The sequence below is a fragment of the Protopterus annectens genome, chromosome 1.part1 (genome assembly GCF_019279795.1).
Source record: "Protopterus annectens isolate FY-2018-M chromosome 1.part1, PAN1.0, whole genome shotgun sequence".
Lineage (NCBI taxonomy): Eukaryota > Metazoa > Chordata > Ceratodontiformes > Protopteridae > Protopterus > Protopterus annectens.
The window spans coordinates 1760979359-1760998551 of record NC_056726.1 but is presented as its reverse complement, the minus strand read 5'-3'; the positions used below and the strand labels follow the sequence as shown (position 1 = coordinate 1760998551).

Sequence of the window (19193 nt, the reverse complement as noted above, 5' to 3'; positions counted from 1 at the left end):
ATTCATTCTCTATCACTTTTTTGGTGTAAAAGCATGCATGGACACTGAAAAACAGGTGACTGTGGGAAGGGCAGGATGGATGTATTAAATCATACAGATCATCACCTTGGGAAAGATCATCATCGGGGGGGTAGCTGCTGCTTCATACTGTCATACTGACTGCCATCTCTAGATTATGTTGGTTTGCTGGCTATGGCAGGGCAGCTAAAGGTGGTTCAAAGGTTCTCAGGACAGATGGTTGCTTTGCTTGTTTCCTGGTAATAAGGTTATGTAGCATGCAACATGCTACAAACATGTTACATGGAGTAGTAATGGCATACTGCAGAGCTACATAGACAGAAACTTCACTGAGCATGTGCTCAGCCTGCTAAAGGAACTGTTCAGCTGTCTGGCTATGTCTAGATGCCTATGGATATGTTTTTGAATCAAGGCACACTGCAGTGGAAATTCCCCTCCTGACTCAGGAAACTACAGATCCATTAGCCTTACTAGTCTTGTCTGTAAAGCCAAGGAATGCATTATCACTAACCTCATAAACCATATTAAGAATTTGATCATAGCCGACACCCAATTCAAATCTGTTAAATGTAGGTAATGCATACTAAATCTGTTGTGCTTTTTTGAAAAGATCAAGCAGATGGTGGACAGTGGTCACACTATTCACAATGCCTACTTATATGACAAAGACATTTGGCACCATACTACATGATGGAATTGCTAATTAGCTAATGGCCTTAAAAATCTGATCTTTTTTGATGGATTGCAAACTAGCTCAATTGCAAAACACATTGTCAAGGTCAGTGATACCTCCTCATTTATGGAAAGGTTGACAGGATTCTGTACCAGACTCTCTCCTTTTAACCATTTACTTCTATGACCTAATCATTGACAACAAGAATTTCTGTGTGATTATGTTTGCTTATGATTGTAAGGTGAGTACAGCAGTTAAATCAACCAATGCTACCAATACCCTTCAAATGGAACTAACACATTTTGGTAAACCAAAAAAGGTTCAAACTAAATCTAAGAAAAGTAGTAGCGTCTCCTTCACAAAACAATAAATTCCTACCACCTGCTGTACCACTGACAACCCACTCTCCAGTGAGTCTTTAATCAGGGACTTGAAAATTGGGTTGATGGCTCCCTCTCTTTATATTACAATGTAGCAAATGTAGTCAGAAAACCCCTCTGTATCTCACAATTAGCACCAAGGATATCTCATCTAAGAACAAGGAAGTTATTCTTCCCTTGTACTCTGCCCTGCTTAAACCTATGCAACATTTGGCATGTATAAAAAAAAACTTGAAAAATATGTAAATGTTCCTAACAGAAAGACTCTCAGGTCTCAATTTTTTTTTCCTTAAATTTATTTTTTTTTAAAGAAAGATGTTTTACAAGAACTGTATATAACATGTATAATATGAACAATATATACAAAGCATGCAAAAAGAACCAATATTCACGTAAAATGTAATTATAAAGTATTCCCAAGTGCTAAATACAATACCATTTATTGCATGTTGTTAGGATTTTTGGAGGAGTCTGTAAATGAGTATTTCTTAATCAACAGGAGAATTTTAATCTATGGAGAAGTCAGTATACATTTTGGAAAGATCTTATTTTTCTTGATGGAGATTTATTTTTGAATTACTTCTTGCAAAGTAGTCAGGAAGTCTTCAAACTTTGGCGGTGATGATAATTTCCATCACTTTGCTTTTTTTTTTCTTGCCACAGCCATGATCGTCCATAAAAGATAACAGTTTTCCATATTAATTTGAAAGTTCTCTGGTATGTCAAATATTATTATTGATTTATTCAGTTCAAAGTTCTCTGACCACAAGGCCTGAAAAAAATGTATCTTCTTTCAACAATCTAAAAAAAGTGAGCATTCATAGAATGTATTTGACCAATCAGACTTAACAAAACAACATTGGATATTTTTATCAGCAGTAAATTTTGCTAATTTATGTGGTGTTAAAAAAAAAAAAAAAACTCTGTAAAAATTTCCAGGTATAAACATGCCACTGTGTACTAATGAAGTATTTCCTACTGATTTTAATAGATAGGTTTTATTGCTATCAGAAAATAACTTTGATTACCCGAGTAATAAAGTTCCAAACGTATTACTCAAGTTATTATTATGTAAAGCTAATATTCTATATAGATTAGAAATTACATTTGTTGGATTATTGTTGTTGTAAAAGAAAATCATATAAATAAATAATTAACTTGGGAGTTATACTAAGACTGGTTAAAGATAATACTTTATTTTTTGCATATGATCTAATTCTCTGTAACATTAATCAATCTTGATAATCAAACTCATTGTCTGAGATTAGTAATTGTATTGATTTCATTTCCACTCACTTGAGGCATATGTACTAAAGAAACAAATTATTATCAGTTTTCCATTGAGGGATTTTTTTTCCCTTGAATCCTCGCCACTAATCTTTTGGCTATAATCAAAGTGAATTAGAGTATCAAACCATAATTTCAGATCTGGATTATCAAAGAATATAGCTTTGACATTTTTAAGATTATATTAATGTATTTTGATTGTGTGGGAGAATAGATACTAGATACCTCAGTGGAGAAGGTATTAATTTTCATTTTTTGGAATTAAAGAATGATGTGTGCAAGGATCTCCAATTGGATATGTAGTTGGGATCCATCCAATTTACCACAACTCTAAGTACTGCCACTTTAACATAGAATTCTGTATTAGGGAAATTGATTCATCCTAGATTCATGGTATAATTTGATGAAGGTAAGCAATTCTCTGTTTTTGAGAAAGGCATAGACATTAAAAATAGCTTATTACATTTTTTTATATTATCATTGTTAGGGAGATTAGCTAAAGCTTGTATTATGTATAATATCTTTTGAAACAGAACTGTTTTAATTAGTTATAGCCTATTTATAAAGGAAATTATTTGTTTATTCCATCTAGATATTAAATCAAACAAATCCTTCAATATTTTTTATAGTTAATGTCTTTAGCTTCTTCAAGAAATTTATCAATTAGAATATCCAGATAATACAAGGATTAACAAACTAGGGCCTGAAAAATCTTATTTAGCAGGTAAGGCTGGAATCACTATCCATATACTCCATGCCATACAGCATCTTGAGGTAGACTTTTGATTTGCCTTACATGCCCCCATGGATCCTATTATATATGACCTTCTCTTTGTTGATATATAGCATAGCCAACACTAGAACTAGAGATCACAATTTACATCAAGTAATAAACTAAACAGAGAGACAGGTTCATTACTCAGTGCCTCCTCTTGCTCTAGAATAGACACCCCCTGCATGTCAAGCAGTGTGACTCTGTGGTTGTCTTTAAACATAGCTTTGACAACTGTATGGTTACATTCAATGCTTGCAAGCCCTGCCCTCTTTAAAAATGTTGGTAGAGCCTGAGGGTGGCTATTGACTAGGCATGCATGGCCACTGGTCAAATAGTCTGGTATTTACTATGTTGCATATGATTCCTGTAAATTAATGTCCCACAGTCTTCTTTCCAGTTGGCGGTTAAAGTAATCTGCATAGTAATTGACCTGCAATTCTCTTGACCTCAGAAAACCTCTTCATGCCATGCAGGTAGGTTTGCATAGTTATTTTCTGTTTGTCAGCTGAATTATTGCCCCTCAATACACACACAGATACCAAATCCATTGAAAATCAATAAACCTCAAATGGATTTGTATGGTCTTAATCCTAATCCCTGTATTCTATGACCACCATATTGTTGAAATTGATTTGTGCCATTTTTTCTTTTAAACAAAGTTAATCCCACTGTACTACATGGTGAGAAATGCTGTGCAGTGAGTCAGCCTCAAACACATTTTATGGTAGTTGTCAGAGCTTGCTGCAACCTTTTTACTCACTATTTGTTTATGGCAGCTATGCTATGTAGCACTCACTTGCAAAACACAGATTTTTCAAATTATCCCAGTAGTTATGAAAAAATAACGTTTCTATCACAGTTTTTATGCATGTAATATATTTTGTTAACTTATAATGAATAAAAATATATCCTGAAATTACTATTATGCATAATAGCAGCTATTTTGTATGTCATACACCATCAGACACCACTGTTCATTTGCATAAACAGCATTTATTGAAAAGTACAGTGACTACTAAGACAAGGACGTGTACATCATTTCTGAAATCTGAGAGATAGGTTACTTTATTTCTTTAGTGATTTACGGTAAGACAGTGCCCGAGATGGGACGATACAACATTCAGTTCAGCATGTAGTTTGACAATTACACACTTTGCTAATTGAGTGACCTCCAAATAAGGTAAAGACAACTAGCATTTATAGAATAAGTCCAATCATAGTGTGAGACTGTAATTAGTAAACCTAATGTCACTGGTCCCAGACAAGGCTGAACTGTCATTTAAGTTACAGTGATACCTTGGTAATGAAGTTTAGTAAGAAAAAAAAAGCCAATAATGTACTCATTATAGATGGTAAACATCATGCTGTACAAATAAAGAGACTACTGCCAATCATTAGCGGACCAGAGTTCCGCTGTGGCGACCCCTTACCGGGAAAAAGCCGAAAGACAAACAACAACAACATGAATGAGAAAAGTAGCTAATGGTTAACAGTGGTAGTCAAAGGGGCAATTACTGGGTGTACTGTTTTGGTATGGGAAGAAGTAGTGGGAAATCCCATCATGTTAAAAAAGGCATGTACAAATATGTGTAATGATGAGCCTTTCAGTAGTGCAAATATGCCCATATGCAAAGTGTTTGTTTATTTGCATGCTGCAATATTATCATATTAAAAAAAAAAACAAGAAGAAACTTCGCAGTGTGGAGGGTGTGATGTTCACGTCTTAAATTATGTTATGCACTTAGTTCACTTAATAAAAATCCAGCTGTAAAATATAACTATAAAATACGTGATCCAAAAATAGTCAAATAAAAAACAGTATGTAGTCCACAGTTTAGTTAAAAATGGAATATCCTTTATTGAAACACACAAACAAGCGATCCTAATTGAGTAGAATGAAAAGCATCAAAAACATTCATTATTTATATACAATCAGGTTATTTGTAGCAAGGGAGTAGTCACAGAGGGTGGTTCTATTAAGAGCAATAAACGCATTACAATCATTCCTTTAGCCCAGTCACCCTTCCCCCTTAACACCATAGTGTAATCAGAGACTGTGTTACCTAAAACTAAACCTAGAAAGCTAGAGACAAATTACAATCTCACTTCTATAGGCTAACCAACTAATCATAACTTTATTAAGAAACCAAACTAACTAAAAAATGACTAACAAAAAGATCTACCAATAGACATCTACCAGAATAAATATTACTAATTATACAACTTTTAACAAAGATCGCTTTCGTATCAAATAAATACTTCAGGTCTGTGTGTCAGAAACAAATCATAATATGAATGGACATGTGTATAGATATGTAACTGAAAACCTAAGCAGAATGAAAAAAACACAAACATAATTGCTAAGCTGGAAATACAGTGGTAAGTTGTTAAAAATAAAGCACTAAGTCCATGGGGATCTGTTAAGGTGCAGCATTTAACTAAGAATAAATTAGTTTGAGAGTGTAAGACTGCACTCAAGAGTAATTGCAACCTTTGAAAACCTTAAAAAGGTTTAAAAAAGGCATAGGACTAACACATTAGCATCTGATTCATTTTCTAAAGCTAGTTGTTCCTGACTGTTATCAATAGGCAAGTCACTTGTCTTATAAACAACTGCTTACAGGAAAGCTAAATTCCTATCCTGTGTAAATCTACAGTTGTTGCATCCTGCATAAAGGTGGATTCTCCGACGATATTAGTAATTTAAGACCAGTTGCTTTACTATGCTTTATTATGCCCCACGTGAAAGCTGCTGTAGAATGTGTCCATCTTCATTTTCTGCAGTAATAACATGTTATCTGAAACACAACCAAGATATTGTCCTTCTGCAACTTGCTTTGTTGGTACCTTATTTCTTGGTTTTAGCAAATGTTTTTGATACTTTAAGCCACTACCTTCTATTGAATTAACTTGCTGTTTGAAGTCTTTCCCAAATGACTATTCAGTTGTTTTTAAGCTGTTTAGGAGGCAGAGAACACGATGCAAGATGATAGTATTCTATTTACTTCTGCCAGTTACGTTCAGTGCCCCTCACGGCTCAGTGCTTGGCTTGGTTTTGTCATCTACATAAAAGAACACTGTGGTACAGATTTCATGGCATAACGTGAAAGCAAAGGGACATGATTTGCCATCCTAATCTGGCCATTTAGGTTCATTTTTATATGTACTTTCTCCCCTCCCACTTGTTTACTTCTTGCAGTTGTTTCATACCGCCTCATAAGTCTTGGAGCCTTGCAACAAACCAATCACTCAGACATTCTGTTCCAAGGGTTTTCACCATATCTCCCCAAGTTTTAAGCATCAAAAATGGTTGAAGCCATTGCTCATCAAAAGAATAAAAAAATAATTTGGGGTCAAATCTTCCAGAATCCTCCTCACCTGTTTTACTTAAATACTCTTACTTCATAGTTGCACAAGGACAAGAGAAAAGCTTACATACACTCCACCACTGCCTTTCCACACATCAAAACTGCATATCATTCAGAGAGTTGAAAGCAATTAGTTAAAACCTCATCCACTGAAGCCCAGAGCACTAGTGAGACAATGGTTCCAATAATTTACAACTATCACAATTCAAAAACACACTAGATGTACAACAAAAAAATTCTAAAAGACCACTGCAGCCTTATATAGGCTAACGTGCAACCTATCATTAATAACAAGAAAGAAAAATATCCAAGGAATTAATGTTATCAGAACTGTTGTATGTTATCTCTGCCATAGTAAGCCTATACAAAAAAAAAAAAAAACTAACCAATCTGCTTGTTACAGCCTACAGCAGTGCAGCAAAGTCCATTACAGACAATCCATGCATCTTATACTACTGTCTGTGCTTGCAAAATGTGCTATGGATGTCATCATAGCTCTCAACTTCCCATCTATAAAATGAGGAGCACTAGCCTAAAAATGTGGAACAAATGGGCCACATGTGGAACACATACAAACGGCTTACTAATAACTTCAACTAGGAAGGTCATATGATGGTTAAAATATGCTGTTTTTTACTTATAAAGAAGATCTTTTAATGAATTAATATGATTCATTTCTATTTAACATGGACATCTGCGGTGGTACAGCGGTAGCGTTGTTTCCTCACAGCAAGAGGTTCTCCCGTTCAGTTCTCGGCTGGAGTGCGGGGAGTGCCTTCTGTGTGGTGTCTGGATGTCCTCCCCGCGGTTGGGTGGGCGTTCGAAAGACATGTGTAAAAGGGCATGCCTTTGTTGAAGGTTGAACATCGAGCTGGCACCTCGGCGTTCATCAAAATGTACTGCCAATCATTAGTGGACCGGAGTTCCGCTGTGCCGACCCCTAACTGGGAAAAGCTGAAAGACAACAACACTGGATATGTGACAGACATTTTCAGTGTAAAAAAAACAAAAAGAAAAATCTAGCAAGGCTAGACTTTCCACTGTGTGATTCCTTAAACCTCTTGTATTAGACACAACATGGGATATATATGCAAATGACCCTTTAAGGACATCAGGTGTTTCAGCTAAATGGCAATTTTGAATGTCAATGACTTTTTTTTTTTTCTTTTAAGTCTATTTTTGGACAATTTCAGGCCAATAAAGCCAAACCCCATTAGCTGTGGGCATGCACATTTCTACCTTCTTATGTCATCATCAGCACAGCATAAGTGGAATGTTTGGCTAACATGCATGCATGTCCACAGCTAGTGAGGTTTGGCTTTATTGGCCCGCTTGTATTGTTAGGCTCTGAATTGCATTGCATATGTGGAAATTCCTCAAGATTCCAAGAGCGGGATAAGTTATTTCTTACACTTATTTCACTGGACTGCACTTCTGAAACACTTATAATTGTGCTATACAGTTGATCTATTACATTTTGCACTGTTATAAAGCTTTTCATAGGTTTCATAGGTTCATAGGTTCATACTAGGCTATCTGCCCTAGGGCATTTATAAGCCTAGCCAGAATGTGTTTGGCTTCACACCCATTTTAAATTTATTTTGCTATGCCCTTTTTCGAGGTTAGTATACTATGCCTCTATCTAACAGTGACACAGAAGTGATACCCGGGGTAAACCTACGATCTCCCATCCACTCATCAAGATTCCTCTTGAAGAGAGTCAATGAGGGACTCTGCCTAACCTGGACTGGGATTTTATTCCAGAGTGAAGGGAGCCTCTGGGTTATGAATCTGTCCCTCCAGCATGTCCTATTTATTTCAGTGCTGAGGTTCAAGTCTCTCGAGCTGGCAGCTCGATGGGATTTGGATTTTCTGAGGTGCAGCATGTCCATTAATTCCGGGTTGGACATGGCTTTATACGTCAGGCACAGATCTCCTCTGAAGAGGCGGTATGCCACTGAGTAGAGCTGGAGTTTCTTTAACCAGGCAGCATATGGCATCTGTTTGAGCCCTTTGATCCTCTTGGTGAGGTACTTTTGGGGTCTTTCCAGTTGCTGCAGGTGTCTGGTAAGGTACATCCCAAAAGGCATTGTACTCAATTATGGGCCTGATGAGGGGATGAGTAAAGAGGCACGATGACCTCCCCTGATCTAGATGTGAATCCCTTCATGATTAGGTGGGCTATATAAAATGTTTTTCTAACCACTTTGGCCACGTGGTTGTCAAATGAGAGATTGTTATCAACTTGGGTCCCCAGGTCCCTAATTACTTCTTCTGTACTTAATGGATTTCCACCCATGTGGTAATTTGTGGGCACTTTGTTTTGCCAAAGGGATGACTATACACTTTTTGGCATTTAGCTTGAGGCCATGGCTCTGGCACCAGTTGTCTGTTTCTATGAGGCCCTTTTGGAGGATGCTTGTGTCGGCTGGAGAGTCGATTATGACACCCAGTTTGCAGTCATTCTGCGAACTTGGTCAGCCACAGTCCTTCCATGTTGGCCTGTACCTCCGAGAAATATATACCAAACAAGAGAGGTCCCAGGACTGAGCCTTGTGGGACACCACTTGTAACTGGTTTGGAGTCTGACATGGCTCCAGCAATTCTAACCATGTGGGTTCTGTCCTTGAGCCAGTTTGCAATCCATCTAGTGACATAGGGGTTTATATTTAAGCTGGTGAGCGTATCTATAATGCCCGAGTGGGGTATTGTATCAAGGCTTTTAACGAGGTCCAGGTAGGCTGTGTGGACCACCTTCCCTCGTCAATGGCCTTGGTGACTGTTTCAAAGAAATCAACCAGGTTTAAGAGGCAGGATCTGCCCTTAACAAAGCCGAACTGGGTAGGTTCCAGTGTTTGTAGGTCCCCAATATCTTTATTTATGAGGTCCATGATGATCCTTTCCATAGCTTTGCAGACCAAGCTAGTCAGGCTTATGGGGCGATAGTTTCCAGGATCCGTTGAGGCACCACCTTTATGGAGAGGGACCACTGTTGCTGTACGCCACTCTTTGGGCACATATCCTGTAGTAAGGCTGAGATTGAACAGTAGTTTTATGTTTGGGTTTAGCTCTTCTTGAGTTCATGTAGGACGAGCCGGGACACCATCTGGTCCCATTGATGCTGTGTTTTTGCTTTGGAGAGGGCTCTTACCTGAGCATCTGAGATGTCAGGGGGGCAGCACTCTGCTGGGATAGATATTTTTGTTTTACTTCATTTATGTACTGTTTTATACTGTTTTAACATTACTTAACTGTAAACTGCTTTTTCATACTGAGAGTTGTATTTTCTGTTTGTGAGTGCTATATCCGAGCTTTTCTGTGCATTTTTGTCTGTTAAAAGATAAAAGCTTTCTCAAGTTTGCTCCTTGATCTGTTTAAAACTTTCATTTAGTGGCTACAGCTAGGAACTGTAATTTTTCCCACCCAACCTCCCTAGTATTGTGTGTTCTTATACTTGGTGGCTTTGCAGTTGCCCACCCATACTGTATATTTGATCTGTGACACTCCTCCCAGTCTAGTGTCATTAGTTCACTCAATGTAATAGAGAACATTTGTGAAGGCCAACCTATTCAGATTCTTAAAGTTGAATTAACTTCTGTTCCAGCTTTCTCCATTTCCACTTTACTGGGAAAAAAAAATTCTAAGCTTGCGTCCCCCCTTTCCTGTGGCAGGTCAGATACGGATTTGCTCTGTCCAGGACTGTTTGTGAGCTCCTAAGCCCCCCCTCCACTTAACTGGGGTTAAACTATTCCTGGCGCCATAAAGTCTGTTCTTCAAAATTTCCCTTTCAACTAGCCAACTTTTTAGTTTTAGCACGCATCTGTTTCTTTGATCTCAGCACTTGTTCAGAACTCATTGTAAGCACTAAATAAGTTACACATTACTACAGCACTCAACTTTCCTCACTTGTCTAGAGGGCAATAAATAAGCATCTATTCAGGCATATCTAAAGGTCAGCTCCCGGTGTTTTCTCCTGTCTACCTGATGAATCTGGGCATCTTGGGACAATGCAGCAATTGCCTCATGTACACAGACAACCCTCTCCTCCCCCCCCCCTTAAACCAAAACCCAACAAACCCCCACCAAAACCCCCGGGGAGGGGAAAAAAGCCCCCGGCCCTGTTCGTGTTAAAGAGCATACTTAGGAAATCAATACATTTTTTCTTCCTCATTTTTCCCCAACCAGCAGCAGCTTTTGTGGGGCCCCCACAATGTCAAAGATGATTAAGGGGGCCCCCCCTGCAGCCATGGTTTTGCAGGGACCTAAAGCTGGCTATATAGTTAGTTTTAGTGTAGAAAATGTCCGAAAGCAGGGTTTAACTAAGCCAGGGGCACTATGTTAGTGGTAAAATATTTAATGGAATCCTGATGCCTGTTACTTGACAAAACACTGTTACTACAACCAGAATTTTAAGGGAGATATAAATAGGAGTTATTACCATTGTGGTTTATTAAGTATACAAGACTGCTGTACTAGCTTTCATTGGTTTTACAGACATGTGACAAAATATCAAGGTAAGATAACTTGCTGTGGTTGGGGGCCCCAAGGGAACAGGGGGGCCCCCAGCGACCGCAGGGTTCGCTGGTGCCTAAAACCGGCTATGCATACCGCCTCATAAGTCTTGGAGCCTTGCAACACACCAATCACTCAGACATTCTGTTCCAAGGGTTTTCACCATATCTCCCCAAGTTTTAAGCATCAAAAATGGTTGAAGCCATTGCTCATCAAAAGAATAAAAAAATAATTTGGGGTCAAATATTCCAGAATCCTCCTCACCTGTTTTACTTAAATACACTTACTTCATAGTTGCACAAGGACAAGAGAAAAGCTTGCATACACTCCACCACTGCCTTTCCACACATCAAAACTGCATATCATTCAGAGAGTTGAAAGCAATTAGTTAAAACCTCATCCATTGAAGCCCAGAGCACTAGTGGGACAATGGTTCCAATAATTTACAACTATCACAATTCAAAAACACACTAGATGTACAACAAAAAAATTCTAAAAGACCACTGCAGCCTTATATAGGCTAACGTGCAACCTATCATTAATAACAAGAAAGAAAAATATCCAAGGCATTAATGTTACCAGAACTGTTGTATGTTATCTCTGCCATAGTAAGCCTATACAAAAAAAAAAAAAACTAACCAATCTGCTTGTTACAGCCTACAGCAGTGCAGCAAAGTCCATTACAGACAATCCATGCAAAGTCCATTACAGACAATCCATGCAAAGTCCCTTACAGACAATCCATGCAAAGTCCATTACAGACAATCCATGCAAAGTCCCTTACAGACAATCCATGCAAAGTCCATTACAGACAATCCATGCGAAGTCCATTACAGACAATCCATGCAAAGTCCCTTACAGACAATCCATGCGAAGTCCATTACAGACAATCCATGCAAAGTCCATTACAGACAATCCATGCAAAGTCCCTTACAGACAATCCATGCAAAGTCCATTACAGACAATCCATGCAAAGTCCATTACAGACAATCCATGCAAAGTCCATTACAGACAATCCATGCAAAGTCCATTACAGACAATCCATGCGAAGTCCATTACAGACAATCCATGCAAAGTCCCTTACAGACAATCCATGCGAAGTCCATTACAGACAATCCATGCAAAGTCCATTACAGACAATCCATGCAAAGTCCCTTACAGACAATCCATGCGAAGTCCATTACAGACAATCCATGCAAAGTCCATTACAGACAATCCATGCAAAGTCCCTTACAGACAATCCATGCAAAGTCCATTACAGACAATCCATGCAAAGTCCATTACAGACAATCCATGCAAAGTCCATTACAGACAATCCATGATCTTATACTACTGTCTGTGCTTGCAAAATGTGCTATGGATGTCATCATAGCTCTCAACTTCCCATCTATAAAATGAGGAGCACTAGCCTAAAAATGTGGAACAAATGGGCCACATGTGGAACACATACAAACGGCTTACTAATAACTTCAACTAGGAAGGTCATATGATGGTTAAAATATGCTGTTTTTTACTTATAAAAAGATCTTTTAATGAATTAATATGATTCATTTCTATTTAACATGGACATCCGCGGTGGTACAGCAGTAGCATTGTTTCCTCACAGCAAGAGGTTCTCCCGTTCAGTTCTTGGCTGGAGTGCGGGGAGTGCCTTCTGTGTGGAGTCTGGATGTCCTCCCCATGGTTGGTTGGGCGTTCGAAAGACATGTGTAAAAGGGCGTGCCTTCGTTGAAGGTTGAACATCGAGCTGGCACCTCAGCGTTCATCAAAATGTACTGCCAGTCATTAGTGGACCGGAGTTCCGCTGTGCCGACCCCTAACTGGGAAAAGCTGAAAGACAACAGCATCAGTTTAAAAAAAATCCTAACACTGGATATGTGACAGACATTTTCAGTGTAAAAAAAAACAAAAAGAAAAATCTAGCAAGGCTAGACTTTCCACTGTGTGATTCCTTAAACCTCTTGTATTAGACGCAACATGTGATATATGCAAATGATCCCTTAAGGATATCAGGTGTTTCAGCTAAATGCAATTCTGAATGTCAATGACTTTTTTTTTTCTTTTAAGTCTATTTTTGGACAATTTCAGGCCAATAAAGCCAAACCCCATTAGCTGTGGGCATGCACATTTCTACCTTCTTATGTCATCATCAGCACAACATAAGTGCAATGTTTGGCTAACATGCATGCATGTCCACAGCTAGTGAGGTTTGGCTTCATTGGCCCACTTGTATTGTTAGGCTATGAATTGCATTGCATAAGTGGAAATTCCTCAAGATTCCAAGAGCGGGATAAGTTATTTCTTACACTTATTTCACTGAACTGCACTTCTGAAACACTTATAATTGTGCTATACAGTTGATCTACTACGTTTTGCACTGTTATAAAGCTTTTTTTATTGTTTCACTTCATTTATGTACTGTTTTATACTGTTTTAACATTACTTAACTGTAAACTGCTTTTTCATACTGAGAGTTGTATTTTCTGTTTGTGAGTGCTATATCCGAGCATTTCTGTGCATTTTTGTCTGTTAAAAGATAAAAGCATTCTCAAGTTTGCTCCTTGATCTGTTTAAAACTTTCATTTAGTGACTACAGCTAGGAACTGTAATTTTTCCCAGCCATCCTCCCTAGTGTTGTGTGTTCTTATACTTGGTGGCTTTGCAGTTGCCTGCCCATACTGTACATTTGATCTGTGACACTCCTCCCAGTCTAGTGTCATTAGTTCACTCAGTCTAATAGAGAACATTTGTGAAGGCCAACCTACTCAGATTCTTAACGTTGAATTAACTTCTGTTCCAGCTTTCTCCATTTCCACTTTACTGGGGAAAAAAATTCTAAGCTTGCTTCCCCCCTTTCCTGTGGCAGGTCAGATATGGATTTGCTGTGTCCAGGACTGTTTGTGAGTTCCTAAGCCCCCCCTCCACTTAACTGGGGTTAAACTATTCCTGGCGCCATAAAGTCTGTTCTTCAAAATTTCCCTTGCAACTAGCCAGCTTTTTAGTTTTAGCACTCATCTGTTTCTTTGATCTCAGCACTTGTTCAGAACTCATTGTTAAGCACTAAATAAGTTACACATTACTACAGCACTCAACTTTCCTCATTTGTCTACAGGAAAACAGTTTTTAGTTCTTAATAAATAAGCACCTATTCAGGCATATCTAAAGGTCAGCTTCCGGTGTTTTCTCCTGTCTACCTGATGAATCTGGGCATCTTGGGACAATGCAGCAATTGCCTCATGTACAGACAACCCTCTCCTCCTACCACCCAACACTGAAACCTGTGAGAGATGCACTTATATAGCCAAACTGGAAGCAAAGCTCTCTTCACCAAAGACTGGCCTAGACAGTCAAGAGGAGAAGGTAAACACTTGCACCGCACCACACTCATCATATAGTCCCTCAAAACCTACACCACCAAAACACACACACAGAAGCACAAAACACACACCTACATTCACGGAGGCTCTCAGTACAAATCTGCCCAAAAAACAGAGACCTCCAAAGCAGAAATGCAAGCAACCTCCACCCCCCAACACAACCCAAATGACACACAGCCCACATACTCAGTGTGCCACTCAACTACAGCCCATAAGGCATAACGTACCCAACACTCTAGTCATAGGTGACTCTTTAGTCAGGCACACTGATGTTCCACTCACCAGGCTAAACAAGGAAAATGTTACTGTCAGCTGCCTGTCAGGTGCCAGGATCCACCACATAACGCATGCACTCAGGTCACTGTGCAACAAGTACAAATATGACTCTGTCATTGTCCATGTCGGAGTGAATGACTTGAGACGTACCTCCCTGGACTACATGAAAAGAGACATGAAGGAGCTCTCCGATCTTGTAGCCCAGGCGGGTATGACCCTAGCCCTGAGTAGCATCCTGCCTTCGCCCAGAATGATACCACAATATAAGGACAAAATGATTGACTTCAACAATTGGCTAAGCTTCTGGTGTCATTCTAAGGGAATCCAGTATCTGTCTGCCTGGAATGACATGATCGACAGACCACGCTGCTTTGCCAGAGATGGCCTGCCCCTGTCGCCCTTGGGATTCCGGATACTGGCAAAGGCTCTTGCCACCCCTATAGTGCCTTTTTTTAGGCAAGGTTCAAATGCCAAATTCACCACCATAACAGGTACAAGCAAGCAAAATCTGAGGGTAATGCTACTCAGTGATAAAAGTCTAAACCTCAAAATGCACTCACTCGAGGCACTGCTTAAAATGGAGAACATTGACATCTGTGCAGTGACAGAGACCTGGTTCAAAGCTCCAGAGAGCACCCCTGCATTACCAGGCTATAATTCATACCACACCTTTTGGCCACCAAACCCGGACCGAAATACTAAAGGTGGAGGCGTGTCCATATTCATTAAGGATATCCACACCTCCAAGCTAGTTGCTCAGCATAATGCATCCGAGATTATCCAAGTTCAACTAACTCTGGGCAAAACCACAATCCAGATTGTAGCTTGCTACAGACCCCACCCACCATGCCCCAGGATTCCCACTCCTCTTTTCTTGATACACTGGAAAATATTAAGGTACAACCCCAACACTCTAATAATGGGGTGATCTCAACCACCCTACCATTAACTGGGAAAACTACTCATGTACCAACTCTTTTGCTCAACGTTTTCTGGAAATCATCAATTCCAATGCCTTGGATCAACTTATCAACACCCCCACCAGGGGCAACAATATTCTAGACCTGGTCAATACCAACATGGGTGACCGGTGTTCCACACCAGAGGTCAGCTCCTCGTTGGTCAGATCTGACCACAAGCTAATCACCCTAGACATCCACATCCCACTCCCACCCCATTAGGAAAACAACCGTAAAAAGTTTCTCCAAAGCCAACTTCACGCTTCTTAAGACAGAAGTGGCAAACTTCATGACATCTATGCAGATGGACAATAGCGGTACGACTGCTGAATCCTATGCTGATGCACTTTATAAGCACTTACACGAGTGTATGGATCATGCTATCCCTAACAGAACCAAGATGCTATCCTCCAAAAAAAGGAAGCCAATCTGGTGGTCTTCTGCCATAAACAAACTCTACAACAGAAAAAAGAAACTGTTGCAAAAAAAGAGTAAAATCCCACGATTGGAGGAACTCCCTGTTCAGCCTCAGTAAGAAGCTGAGATCCCTCATAAAATCCTCCAAAGCTAGTTATGAAAACAAAATTGCCTCTGATTCTAAAGACAATCACAAAGCGTTCTATAGCTATGTCAAAAATCTCAATGGCAACACTCAGATCTGCTCTGAGTTACAGCACAATGACACTAAATATACAGAACCAACTGATATTGCCAACATCCTGGCAGATAGGTTCAGTGCTAACTTTACCCCCCTCTCATCCCCTAAAGGGCCCATCTTTATAGTGGAAGAATGCAAAGTTCCTGTAATCACGGCTGCACAGGTAAAAACCTCACTCTTCAAAGACAAGAACACAGCATCCATGGGACCTGACAACATCCCAGGCTGCATTCTACATGAACTACAGAATGAACTGGCACCCTACCTAAGTACCATGTTCAATCATAGCCTCACCTCAGGCTTTGTGCCCATTGAATGGCACATCGTGACAGTTATCCCACTCCACAAAGGGGGGGCCACAACAGACCCCGGGAACTACCGCCCCATTAGCCTGACGAGCCTCGTCTGCAAGGCCATGGAATGTATCATCATGGAACTCATAAACAAAGACATTGGAGATCTCCAAACTCTGGACCCCACACAGTTTGGGTTTGTAAAAGGCAGATCATGTCTCCTAAACCTGATAGGCTTCTTTGAAATAGTCACCAAAGCCATAGATGAGAGTAAGGTGGTTCACACAGCCTATCTAGATCTTGGGAAGGCGTTCAACACCATCCCCCAATCTGGAATTATAGATAAACTCACTAAACTAGGTATAAATCCCTGTGTCACAAGATGGGTTGCCAACTGGCTTACTGACAGAACCCAAACTATGAAAGTAGCAGACTCCAAATCAGACTTCAGACCAGTGACAAGTGGAGTACCACAGGGTTCAGTCCTGGGTTCTCTCCTGTTTGGTATCTACTTCTCTGAAGTACAGACTAACACAGAAGGTCTTTGGATAACTAAATTCGCAGATGACTGCAAACTAGGAACCATAATCAAAACTCCTAATGATGTGGACATCCTACAAAAGGGCCTCACTGAGACAGATGCCTGGTGTCAAAGACATGGTCTCAAGCTCAATGCCAAAAAGTGCATTGTCATCCCCTTTGGTAAAAACTCTGTACCCATGAACTACCACATAGGCAGTAGTCTACTTAACACCGAAAGTGTGATAAGAGACCTTGGGACACAGGTGGACAGTAGTCTCATCACATCGACACAGTGGTCAGGAAATCCTTCTACGTGGCACACCTCATCACAAAAGGTTGCTCATCCAGAAAAAAAGAGGTCATTGTTCCCCTCTGCTCATCACTCATTAGACCCATTAATAGAGTACAACGCCCCTTTTGGTATGTACTTCACAAGACATCTACAACAATTGGAAAGGCCGCAAAAATACCTGACAAAGAGGATTACTGGCCTCAAACAGATGCCTTATGCAGACCATCTCAAAAAACTCCAGCTTTACTCCGTCACATATTGCCTACTCAGAGGCGATCTCTGCCTAACATACAATGTTATGTCAAACCCAGAGCTGTTGGACATGCTCCACTTAAAGAAATCCCAATCCCTCTGCGCTACACGCTCTAGGGACCTAAACCTCATCACCACAATAAACAGAACATGCTGGAGGGATAGATTCCTGTCCCAGAGACTTCTCATACTCTGGAACAGACTACCTATCTATGTCAAACAGGGCTTCTCATTAGCACTCTTCAAAAAAAAGCTTGATGATTGGATGAGTAATAGGAAATTCACCCCGGGGATCACTTCTGTGGTTCTGCTTGACAGGAGCACAGGAAAATAATTTCCTTGGGTGGCGAAAGCCAGGGTACCTTTTTGGCTAGGCTTGTATAGGATCTAGGGTCAATAGCCTAGTACCTACCTATGAATCTATGAACCTATGAAATTGTCCATAAATAAGGAAAGGAACTTATGTTTAACGTTCAGATTAGGTCTGCATTTTCTAGTTGGCTTTGTGTGCAAAAGTATAACGCCTTGCCTGTGTCACAGGTGGAGCAATAATCAGCCGGGAGAAGGGGATTGAAAGGGCAGGAGCACCCAAAGCCAGAATAATAAGCCTTATATTGGCAGTGTGCATGCTATCCGGTTAACAGGGTAATGGCAAAACAAAAAGATATACTCAAACATCTTCTTTAATACATTTCTTAGCCAGGTAAGCTGACTGGAGACAAGGTGCCCCTTTTCAGGGGTAACCCAGGAGCACTACCTCTTTAAATGACTTTATTCAGAGTCACACAGTCAACAAATGGAAGTGGAGTGAATCAAACCCTGTACCCTGGACTAAAGAGTAGCAAAGTGAGTACAAGTGTGACCTCACAGCAAGAGGTTCTCCAGGTCAGTTCTCTGAGGGACGCCTTTTGTGCAGACTCTGTATCTCCTCCCTGTGTCTGTATATGTGTTTTCTCCAAGTACTCTTGGTTCCTCACAAAGATAAGTAGATGAATTGACATTCTTCAAATCATCCATACATGTGTGAGTGACAGTGGTCATTCTATGGCAGACTGGCACCCTATTCAGGTTGATAGGTTTATAGGTATATACAAGGCTAACAACCACTAGGGTCCTTATACTCCTAGCCATGCAACCCAAATGTGATCCACAAATTTGATTTATGTTGTGGGGTGATTTACTTCTTGGGTATAAATGCCTTTTACCCACTGGTTGCTAGGATACTCTCTGACATTCCCATGACCTTGTGAAGAATAAAGTGGTTTATGGGAAAGTGAATGTACATACATTTTTGTAATGATTGCAATGCATCTTTGTATGCTTTTGTTATCATCTGAAAGTTTTATCTTTGAGACTTCATGGGTCATTCAAACTTGAAATTCCCTAGCAATTAATAACTGTCCCAGTGAGGGAAATACAGAGCATGATGTGACTATAGCTGAAAGCAATATAGAGGATTATGATCCAGTCTCTGGTTATAGCTTATTCTGTATTTGAAATATGGATGCCACGAAATTCACCTTAGAAATGAAACATGAGAGGTGAATCTTG

The 19193-nt window shown here is 39.8% G+C and overlaps 1 protein-coding gene across 2 annotated transcripts in view; it reads left to right on the top strand.

Annotated features, from left to right (window-relative positions):
- The window catches only part of SYTL1 (synaptotagmin like 1), a 1083808-nt gene that overhangs the window by 1000273 nt on the left and 64342 nt on the right, over positions 1-19193 (top strand). The window lies entirely within an intron of this gene.